The sequence below is a fragment of the Bos grunniens genome, chromosome 12, assembly GCF_055505025.1.
Source record: "Bos grunniens cultivar Pamir isolate PY7600 chromosome 12, Bosgru_T2T1.0, whole genome shotgun sequence".
In the NCBI taxonomy this organism is placed as follows: Eukaryota; Metazoa; Chordata; class Mammalia; order Artiodactyla; family Bovidae; genus Bos; species Bos grunniens.
Window position 1 is genome coordinate 80,233,701 of NC_141176.1, and position 9,825 is coordinate 80,243,525.

A 9,825-nucleotide genomic window follows, 5' to 3' on the forward strand; every position below is an offset into this window, starting at 1 on the left:
CTCTACCTGTTTCTCTCCCTCCCTTCCCTCCTGTCCTTCTTTCTCTTCCTTCCCCCTTCTGTTTGTCTATCTTTTGCTTCCTCATTCTTCATCTTTAAGATATGACTCTGCTTTGATGTACTTGGTACACACAGTAAAAGAAGCTGATGGGTAAAATAGCCATCATCACTTCGTATTGAATTGTTGATATATAGCCTTATGGATTGAAAGCATCTCACCTGTTTGTTCTTGATTGTACAGTGCATTAGGACAAATTGTTCTGTATCTTTCTTTGAAGGGAAGACTAAATTCAGTCAAAGAATGCTTAGTAACCTTTGATGTGAATTATGCCTCCAGTCTTTGAGGAACTGTGGGGGCACAGTTTCTGGAAATATTGCTACAGTCAGCGATAACACTCGTAATTACTCTAAAACTGTAAATTTAAAAAGGCATTGCAGGGCCATCTTCGTCCTCCTATTTGGTTGTTTTTAAGAAATGCCTCTTTAAAAAAAAAAAGCAACACTGGGAAAGGAAATGGGACAGATTTTCTTACAGTGTCACAAAATTCCAGTCACATCAGAGTAATTGTCAATGAATTGATGACCAGACTCTGATGGTTGGCTGTTTGCTCTGCAAGAAAATAGAAATGCTTTGAGCAAGTTTTTTAAATGTCAGTACTATTTGGGGTCTTGCATTTGCTAAAATCTTTCCTGAGGTGAATGCAAAGGCAGGGGATCTTCACTTTTTTACTCACATGGATCTTGAACCAAGAGTTTTAGAAAACCCAATTGTCTGTTCACTGTGGATTTAATTCTTATCTTTCATTCTTTCCCATTTAACAGAGACTAGATAGTAGGTTATGGATAAAGCCTTTTGCAATTTGTGTTTGTAAAAATGCCACTTGCAAAAAAGAAATATCCTAATTGAAACAAATCAAATCTGTAGGAACTAGCCTCTCTGTGGCTTATTTTTAATCATTAGTATAAAAACATGCATCTCATCTTTATCTTTTACACATGCTTAGATATGCCTATTCTGAAAGCCATCATTATTAGGGAAAAAAAATAGAGTTAACCTGTGTGAAGTGATTATTTAATTTGACAAGGTTAGAATCAGTTTTTTTCCCATCAGGAGTTGAAGGAAATTTTTTGCTGTCATGGCTGGCTTACCAGCAATTTTTGTTATTTTTTGAGGTGTTTATCAGTGGAGGGCGAATATCACCTGTGCCCTTAGGACATTGTTAAGTTTATATTTTTTTCTCTGCCAGTATCTGACAGGAAAAAATAAAATGATCATCTTACTTCCTTACTTTGTGCTTTTCAGTTCAACCCAATTTCTCAACAACAACAAAAAACACACATTCATGGTGGCAGGGACTCGAGAAACCGTAAGCCCACCCCTGACATGGGTGGGTGGTCACTTTGTCTTAAGGAGACTAAATCAGGGGACATTTCATATATGTTAGAAAATGAGTTTCAAAGTCAAGTTCAATGGGGGGATACAAAAGTGCTTGAAATGCACATGATTATGGCTTATGTGCAGAAGGATAAATGCAAAATAGAAAACATCATCATTTTAAATTCTTAGTCAAAACTCATGTCAAAGGGAGGGGAGCTATCAAAGGGAGGACTACTGATTTTTACTTCGGTTTATTCATTTGTATCTATCCCCCAGTAATCAGTCTTCTTGGAAGCCTGTACAAAAGAACTACTACTTTGTGTAGAAGATGGTTCAAAGACCCTCTGTGGTGAGCCATCCCTACGAAGAAAATTCTGCTTGTATGCTGAGTATTATTAGAGCCAGTGCTGTGGGAGGTGAGGCATTGGTGATAAAGAGTAAAATGAAACTCTGCCAAAAACCTGTAGATCTTTCTCCTTCCACATTCACTGGATGTGCATTTTGTCTCTGGAAGTTGGATACGAATGGCTGGGGGGAAAGGACAAGAAAATTAGGCCGCGGTATGACAGAGTGGAGATGTGTCTCCTGACTTTGTTTACTTGCCAATCTTCTATCAGGCTACTCAAGTCTCTCTATATCTTCTGAGAGGAGAACTCGCATCTCAAGAACAAAGGAATGAGCTGAACATAGTTTTTGGTAGTAAAAGATCTCACTCATTTTCACTGTTATGATGATGAGTCTTTGGTTTAATGATAATTCAGAATCATTGGTTGCCAAGAGAAAATCAGATAATGTATGAAACATATCTATAGGTATAATTCCCTGAAGAGCTTCCAAATTAGACTAATATTTCTGTCTTTGTTTATAAACTAAGGGAACGGTGAAGCTTGTCTTTGAACCTCTGAGAAAAGCATTGTTAAGAGTTATTGTTTAGTCTCTAAGTCATATCTGATTCTTTTGCTACCCCATGGACTTGTAGCCCACCAGGTTCCTCTGTCCATGGGATTTCCCAGGCAAGAATGCTGGAGTGGGTTGCCATTTCCTTCTCCAGGGGATCTTCCCAGTCCAGGGATCGAACCTGAGTCACTTGCATCTCCTGCATTGGCAGACAGATTCTTTACTGCTGAGCTACCAGGTCATGTAATATTTTTTCAAATGCAAGAAAAGTAAATTATGGTCATGGACCTAGATGCCAGGTACAGTTTAAAGTTATATACTGGATAAATTGATTTTTATTCTTCAAAAAAAAAAAAGTAATATGCAAAGCAGAACATTAATGAAATTAGTAATTTATTCTCCAGTAATGTTTCCCACCCATGATTTCTCAAGATGATGTACAATAGCCCAATTACATCACACCATAAATAAATTCTTTTCCTACTGAATTTTTGGCACCTTTGTCATAAACCAATTTACTCTATATGTGTGCATCTGTCTCTGAACTATCTATTCTGTTTTCACAGTCTTCAGTAAATTTTTTCTGCTTACATATTGTTGTTATATTCTCATGTTAATAGGTATTCTACATAGTACTTTTTAATGAGTAGGATTTAATTTATAGATGCACCACAATTTACTTAATTCCCTAATGGCCTATGAACTCAATTACTAAATTTATTTTTTCTTACATATACGGAAATATATGTACCCTTGTTCCATACACATGTGGTAAGACTAGCAAGGAAATTAAATTTTTAATGAAGAGACCTCTGTTGTATAGTGTGAAATATATTATTCAATACAACATCAGAAGAACTGAATTCCAATCAAGATTCTTCCCCTAATAACTGTGCAGAATGGGTCTCAGCTGTAATTTGTGTATAATAACACTTACCTCCCAGAATTATTAAAAGAATAAAGCCTATTAATGGACATGGGAATGCTTTCAAAAATGTGAACCATTATAAAACATTTTTGCTATAGATAAGTAATAAATGTTTGACAATCATTTTTGCATGTTTATTAAAAAATAGATTTATCTGACACAAGCCTCTAATTCAGAAGATACTTCCAGTCTTCAGGTACTTTAAATTGTAGCAACCTTTTATATATTAAATACTTGCCCTATCTCCAAAATTGGAGCCCCCCTAAATCTATAATTGTTAGGTTAACCAGACAAGTTATTTTAAAGTTTCAAGAGGAACTGCCCCTGTGTTCCTTGTCATCTACCTTATGAAGCATGGTAGGTACACTTGTTAGCCTAGATTGCAAAAATTAATAAAGGTGTCTCAGACATAAATTCAGGGAAGGCAATGGCACCCCACTCCAGTACTCTTGCCTGGAAAATCCCATGGATGGAGGAGCCTGGTAGGCTGCAGTCCACGGGGTCGCTAAGAGTTGGACATGACTGAGCGACTTCAGTTTCCCTTTTCACTTTCATGCATTGGAGAAGGAAATGGCAACCCACTCCAGTGTTCTTGCCTGGAGAATCCCAGGGACGGCGGGGCCTGGTGGGCTGCCATCTATGGGTTCGCACAGAGTCAGACACGACTGAAGCGACTTAGCAGCAGTAGCAGCAGACATAAATTCAAAGACCTGGGGAAATGTTAAGAATAAAACAGTCCTTTAGTTTACCACGGTTGGAGTCAAATAATTTTGCATTGCTTGGACACTAGCAATTTCAGCGATGACATTGCAGACGAATGGTCCTCTTAGACATTCTAGAATTGTCTGTAGGAGACATGATGACTTTGCCATCTTGAGCCTACCCAAGGTGGAGATCAACAAAAATGTATCTACCTTTGTTCATTCCAAAATGTTGCTCCTCACACTTAACTCATTGGATAGTTCTCATTCCTATCTTCCTGAGGTTCACAGAAAGATGGACTTATTCTGAACACTACTTCCAGCTCTGGGACATTTTAGTCAACACAGTGTCCTGTTGTTGTATGTCGGTCCATGGAAATAATAACCTAAGTGACATGGAGACAGTGTATTTTCTAAATATTAAATGATGGGAATTGTATGCAATTGGATTCTCAGAGAATGCAATATATTGTTATATGTGTTTTGAAGGGCAGACTTTGGGAGAAGTGTGTGTGTTACTGGGAACGAGAAGAAGATGGAGTGTCTACATGTAGTGGCTGAAAAGCAGCAGTGAATCTTAACTGGCAGGTGCAGTGCCCAACAGAGTCATAAAATTGTTAAGGTTAAAAACTGAAGCACCTGCTCTGTTGGCATCAGTCACTTACCTGGTTGATGATATTGTAAGCAATAAGAAAAGCTGCCTTCTTGAAGGAATATTAAGATATAAATAGTGAAATGTTTTAAAGTTTTCCTTGTATCCTTAGAACTAATAGGATATCTGAAGTCATCAAGACCACAGAAAAGAAGACAAGAAGTGACTAGAAACTCAGATAAGCCATATCTGATCTCCAGGAAGAGTTAAACACTTATTTCCAAATTGAAAAGTTACCTAAAAGAAAAAGTATGCAAATTTTCCTAAGAACACAGTGCTAAAACTGTGTCTTATTACCTAACCTTACAATTGCTTGTTTAGGGTAGATGGTGTCTTTACTGGCTTTGTAATTTAAACCTGTAAGGTGCTAATTAAGGAGAAAAAAATCAATTTTTTTTTCCTGTTTTGTGATGTCTGTATGCTATCTAGAAGAGATGCAGACATAAATAGCTTGAAAGTAAAGATTGGAAAAGGAATACCATGAAACAATAAAGATTATGGGTCTGGAGTAGTTATATTAATATCAAACAAATTTTAATATAGTAATATTATAGAAACAAAGAAGACATTTCATAATGTCAAAAGAGTCAATACATCAGAAAGATGTCACAATTATAAATGTATATGCACCTAATAATAGAAACTCAAATGCTTGAAGCAAAAACCAACAGAACTGAAAGGAGAAATAGACAATTAAAGAAGTAATAGTTGGGGATTTCGATAATCCACTTCAATAACTGATATAAGAAGTAACTCAACAGGCTATATGCTGAGCCATTCAATAATTCTCAGTACAATTTTTAACTTAAATTATGCAACGTCTGTTTTCTGACTATAAAATAAATTGCAGATCTAAAACAGAAAGAAATCTGTGCCAAATATTTGGATACTAACATACTTCTAAATAACCCATTGGTCAAAGAAGAAACCAAAAAGGAATAAAAAAAATATTTGGAATTGAATGAAGACTAAAACAAAACAGATGTAAATTATGGAATGCAACCAAAGCACTGCATAGAGGAAAATTTACAACTCTAAATGCTTATAACACCAAAAAAAAAAAAAGAAAGTTTCCAATCCCAATGTAACCTAAGCTTTCACCTTAAAATACTAGAAAAGAAAATAGCAAGCCAAATTGAAAGTAAGCAGGAGGAAGGGAACAATAAAGATCAGAACAGAAATAAAATTCTGTTTACAAATTACCAAAATGGATTCAAGAAAAAATAGAGAATCAGAAAAGACCAGAACAAGTAAAGAAATTTAATTAGTAATTTAAAATCGTCCCACAAACAAAAGTCCAACCCCTCATGTCTTAATTAGTGCATTCTATCAAATATCAGTTTTGACAAACAGAAAATGGATGAAAATGGAACACTTCTTATCTCATTTTTTTCAGGCCAGATTTACCCTGATGCCAAAGCCAGATAAAAACATCATGGGAAAAGAAAATTATAGACCAACGTCCCTTATAAAGATAGAGGCAAACTCCTTAACAAATATTAACAAATTCAGCAGCATATAAAAAGGATTATGCACCATGAGCCTGTGAGCTTTATCTTAGGAATGCAAGTTGGTTTACATCTGAAAATCAGTCAGTATAATAACCACATAAAGAGAAGAAACAACAGAAAGCATATGACCATCTCAGTAGACACAGAAACACATTTGACACCTACATTCGGGTGGGAATACACAGTGATACATCTACTTTGAAAATCATTTTGGCAGTTTCCTAAAAATGTACATAACCTTACCACACACCCTTGTAATTCCAAATTCCACTTCTAGGAATCTACACAAGAGAAATAAAAATATATGCCCACACAAAGAATTCTACATAAATGTTCACAGCAGCATTATTCATAATAGTCCCAAACTGGAAACAATTAAAATGCCTATGAATTTTAAAATGTGGTATAGCCATATAATTAAATTCTATTCAGCAATATAAAAAGGAGCAAAATACCGATACATTGTACAGCATGAATGAACCACAAAAGCATTATCCTAAGTGAAAGAGGCCACATAAAAAAACAAATCTTTGTATTCTTTGATTCCATTTATATGAGATGTCAAGAAAAGGCAGATTTATTGAGATAGATAGTGCATCTGTGGTTGCCTGGGTTTGGGGGTTAAAGCAGGATTGAGTGCAAACAGGCTCAAGGGAATTTTTTGGAGTGATGAAAATGGTCTAAAACTGTCTTGTGGTGATGGCTGCCAACTGTAAAAACTTATAAAAATTATTTAATTCTGCATATGCAATGGGTGGATTTTATGGCAAGTAAAAATATACCTTAATGTGTGCGTATGCAATCGCTTAGTCATGTCTGACTCTGCGACCCCCCTGCCAGGCTCCTTTGTCCAAGGAATTTTCCAGGCAAAGATGCTGGAATGAGTTGCCATTCCCTTTTCCAGTGGATCTTCCTGACCCTGGGATCCGACCCAGGTCTCCTGCACTGCAGGTGTATTATCATCAATTCATTGAACTACATTAATTCATGCTGATTTGTTTCTTTTTAAATTAATTTTTATTGGATCATAGTTGCTTTGCAATGTTATGTTGGTTTCTACTGTACAGCAAAATGAATCAACTATATATAAACATATATCTCCTTTTTTGGATTTCCTTCCCATTTAGATCAACATAGGGAACTGAATAGAGTTCCCTGAGCTATACAATAGGGTCTCATTTTATATCTCTTTTATATATTGATTTTTTTTCTAATACTACTTTATTTCAATATTTTTATTAAATTAAGATTTTAATACAGATCAGTTCAGTGCAGTTCAGTTGCTCAGTCATGTCCGACTCTTTTCGATCCCATGAATCGCAGCACGCCAGGCCTCCCTGTCCATCACCAACTCCCGGAGTTCACTCAGACGCACGTCCATCAAGTCAGTGATGCCATCCAGCCATCTCATCCTCTGTCATCCCCTTCTCCTCCTGCCCCCAATCCCTCCCAGCATCAGAGTCTTTTCCAATGAGTCAACTCTTCGCATGAGGAGGCCAAACTATTGGAGTTTCAGCCTTAGCATCATTCCTTCCAAAGAAATCCCAGGGCTGTTCTCCTTCAGAATGGACTGGTTGGATCTCCTTGCAGTCCAAGGGACTCTCAAGAGTCTTCTCCAACACCACAGTTCAAAAGTGTCAATTCTTCGGCACTCAGCCTTCTTCACAGTCCAACTCTCACATCCATACATGACTACTGGAAAAACCATAGCCTTGACTAGACGGACCTTTGTTAGCAAAGTAATGTCTCTAGTTTTCAATATGCTATCTAGGTTGGTCATAACTTTCCTTTCAAGGAGTAAGCGTCTTCTAATTTCATGGCTGCAGTCAGCATCTGCAGTGATTTTGGAGCCCCAAAAAATAAAGTCTGACACTGTTTCCACTGTTTCCCCATCTATTTCCCATGAAGTGATGGGACCAGATGCCATGATCTTTGTTTTCTGAATGTTGAGTTTTAAGCCAACTTTTTCACTCTCCTCTTCACCTTCATCAAGAGGCTTTTTAGTTCCTCTTCACTTTCTGCCATAAGGGTGGTGTCATCTACATATCTGAGGTTATTGATATTTCTCCCGGAAATCTTGATTCCAGATTGTACTTCTTCAAGCCCAGCATTTCTCATGATGTACTCTGCATAGAAGTTAAATAAGCAGGGTGACAATATACAGCCTTGACGTACTCCTTTTCCTATTTGGAACCAGTCTGTTGTTCCATGTTCAGTTCTAACTGTTGCTTCCTGACCTGCATACAAATTTCTCAAGAGGCAGGTCAGGTGGTCTGGTATTCCCATCTCTTTCAGGATTTTCCACAGTTTATTGTGATCCATACTGTCAAAGTCTTTGGCATAGTCAATAAAGCAGAAATAGATGTTTTTCTGGAACTCTGTTTCTTTTTCGATGATCCAGGAGATGTTGGCAATTTGGTCTCTGGTTCCTCTGCCTTTTCTAAAACCAGCTTGAAAAACTGGAAGTTCACGGTTCACGTATTGCTGAAGGCTGGCTTGGAAAATTCTGAGCATTACTTTACTAGCGTGTGAGATGAGGGCAATTGTGCAGTAGTTTGAGCATTCTTTGGCATTGCCTTTCTTTGGGATTGGAATAAAAACTGAACTTTCCAGTCCTGTGGCCACTGCTGAGTTTTCCAAATTTGCTGGCATATTGAGTGCAGCACTTTCACAGCATCATCCTTCAGGATTTGAAATAGCTCAAATGGAATTCCATCACCTCCACTGGCTTTGTTTGTAGTGATGCTTTCTAAGGCCCACTTGACTTCACATTCCAGGATGTCTGGCTCCAGGTCAGTGATCACACCATCATGATTATCTGGGTCGTGAAGATCTTTTTTGTATAGTTCTTCTGTGTATTCTTGCCACCTCTTCTTAATATCTTCTGCTTCTGTTAGATCCATACCATTTCTGTCCTTTATCGAGCCCATCTTTGCATGAAATGTTCCCTTGGTATCTCTAATTTTCTCAAAGAGATCTTTAGTCTTTCCCATTCTGTTGTTTTCCTCTATTTCTTTGCATTGATCGCTGAGGAAGTCTTTCTTATCTCTTCTTGCTATTCTTTGGAACTCTGCATTCAGATGCTTATATCTTTCCTTTTCTCCTTTGCTTTTCACCTCTCTTCTTTTCAAAGCTATTTGTAAGGCCTCCCCAGACAGCCATTTTGCTTTTTTGGATTTCTTTTCCATGGGAATAGTCTTGATCCCTGTCTCCTGTACAATGTCACGAACCTCAGTCCATAGTTCATCAGGTACTCTGTCTATCAGATCTAGTCCCTTAAATCTATTTCTCACTTCCACTGTATAATCATAAGGGATTTGATTTAGGTCATACCTGAACGGTCTAGTGGTTTTCCCTTCTTTCTTCAATTTAAGTCTGAATTTGGCAATAAGGAGTTCATGATCTGAGCCACAGTCAGCTCCTGGTCTTGTTTTTGCTGACTGTATAGAACTTCTCCATCTTTGGCTGCAAAGAATATAATCAGTCTGATTTTGGTGTTGACCATCTGGTGATGTCCACGTGTAGAGTCTTCTCTTGTGTTGTTGGAAGAGGGTGTTTGTTATGACCAGTGCATTTTCTTGGCAAAACTCTATTAGTCTTTGCCCTGCTTCATTCCATATTCCAAGGCCAAATTTGCCTGTTACTCCAGGTGTTTCTTGATTTCCTACTTTTGCATTCCAGTCCCCTATAATTAAAAGGACATCTTTTTGGGATGTTAGTTCTAAAAGATCTTGTAGGTCTTCATAGAACCGTTCAACT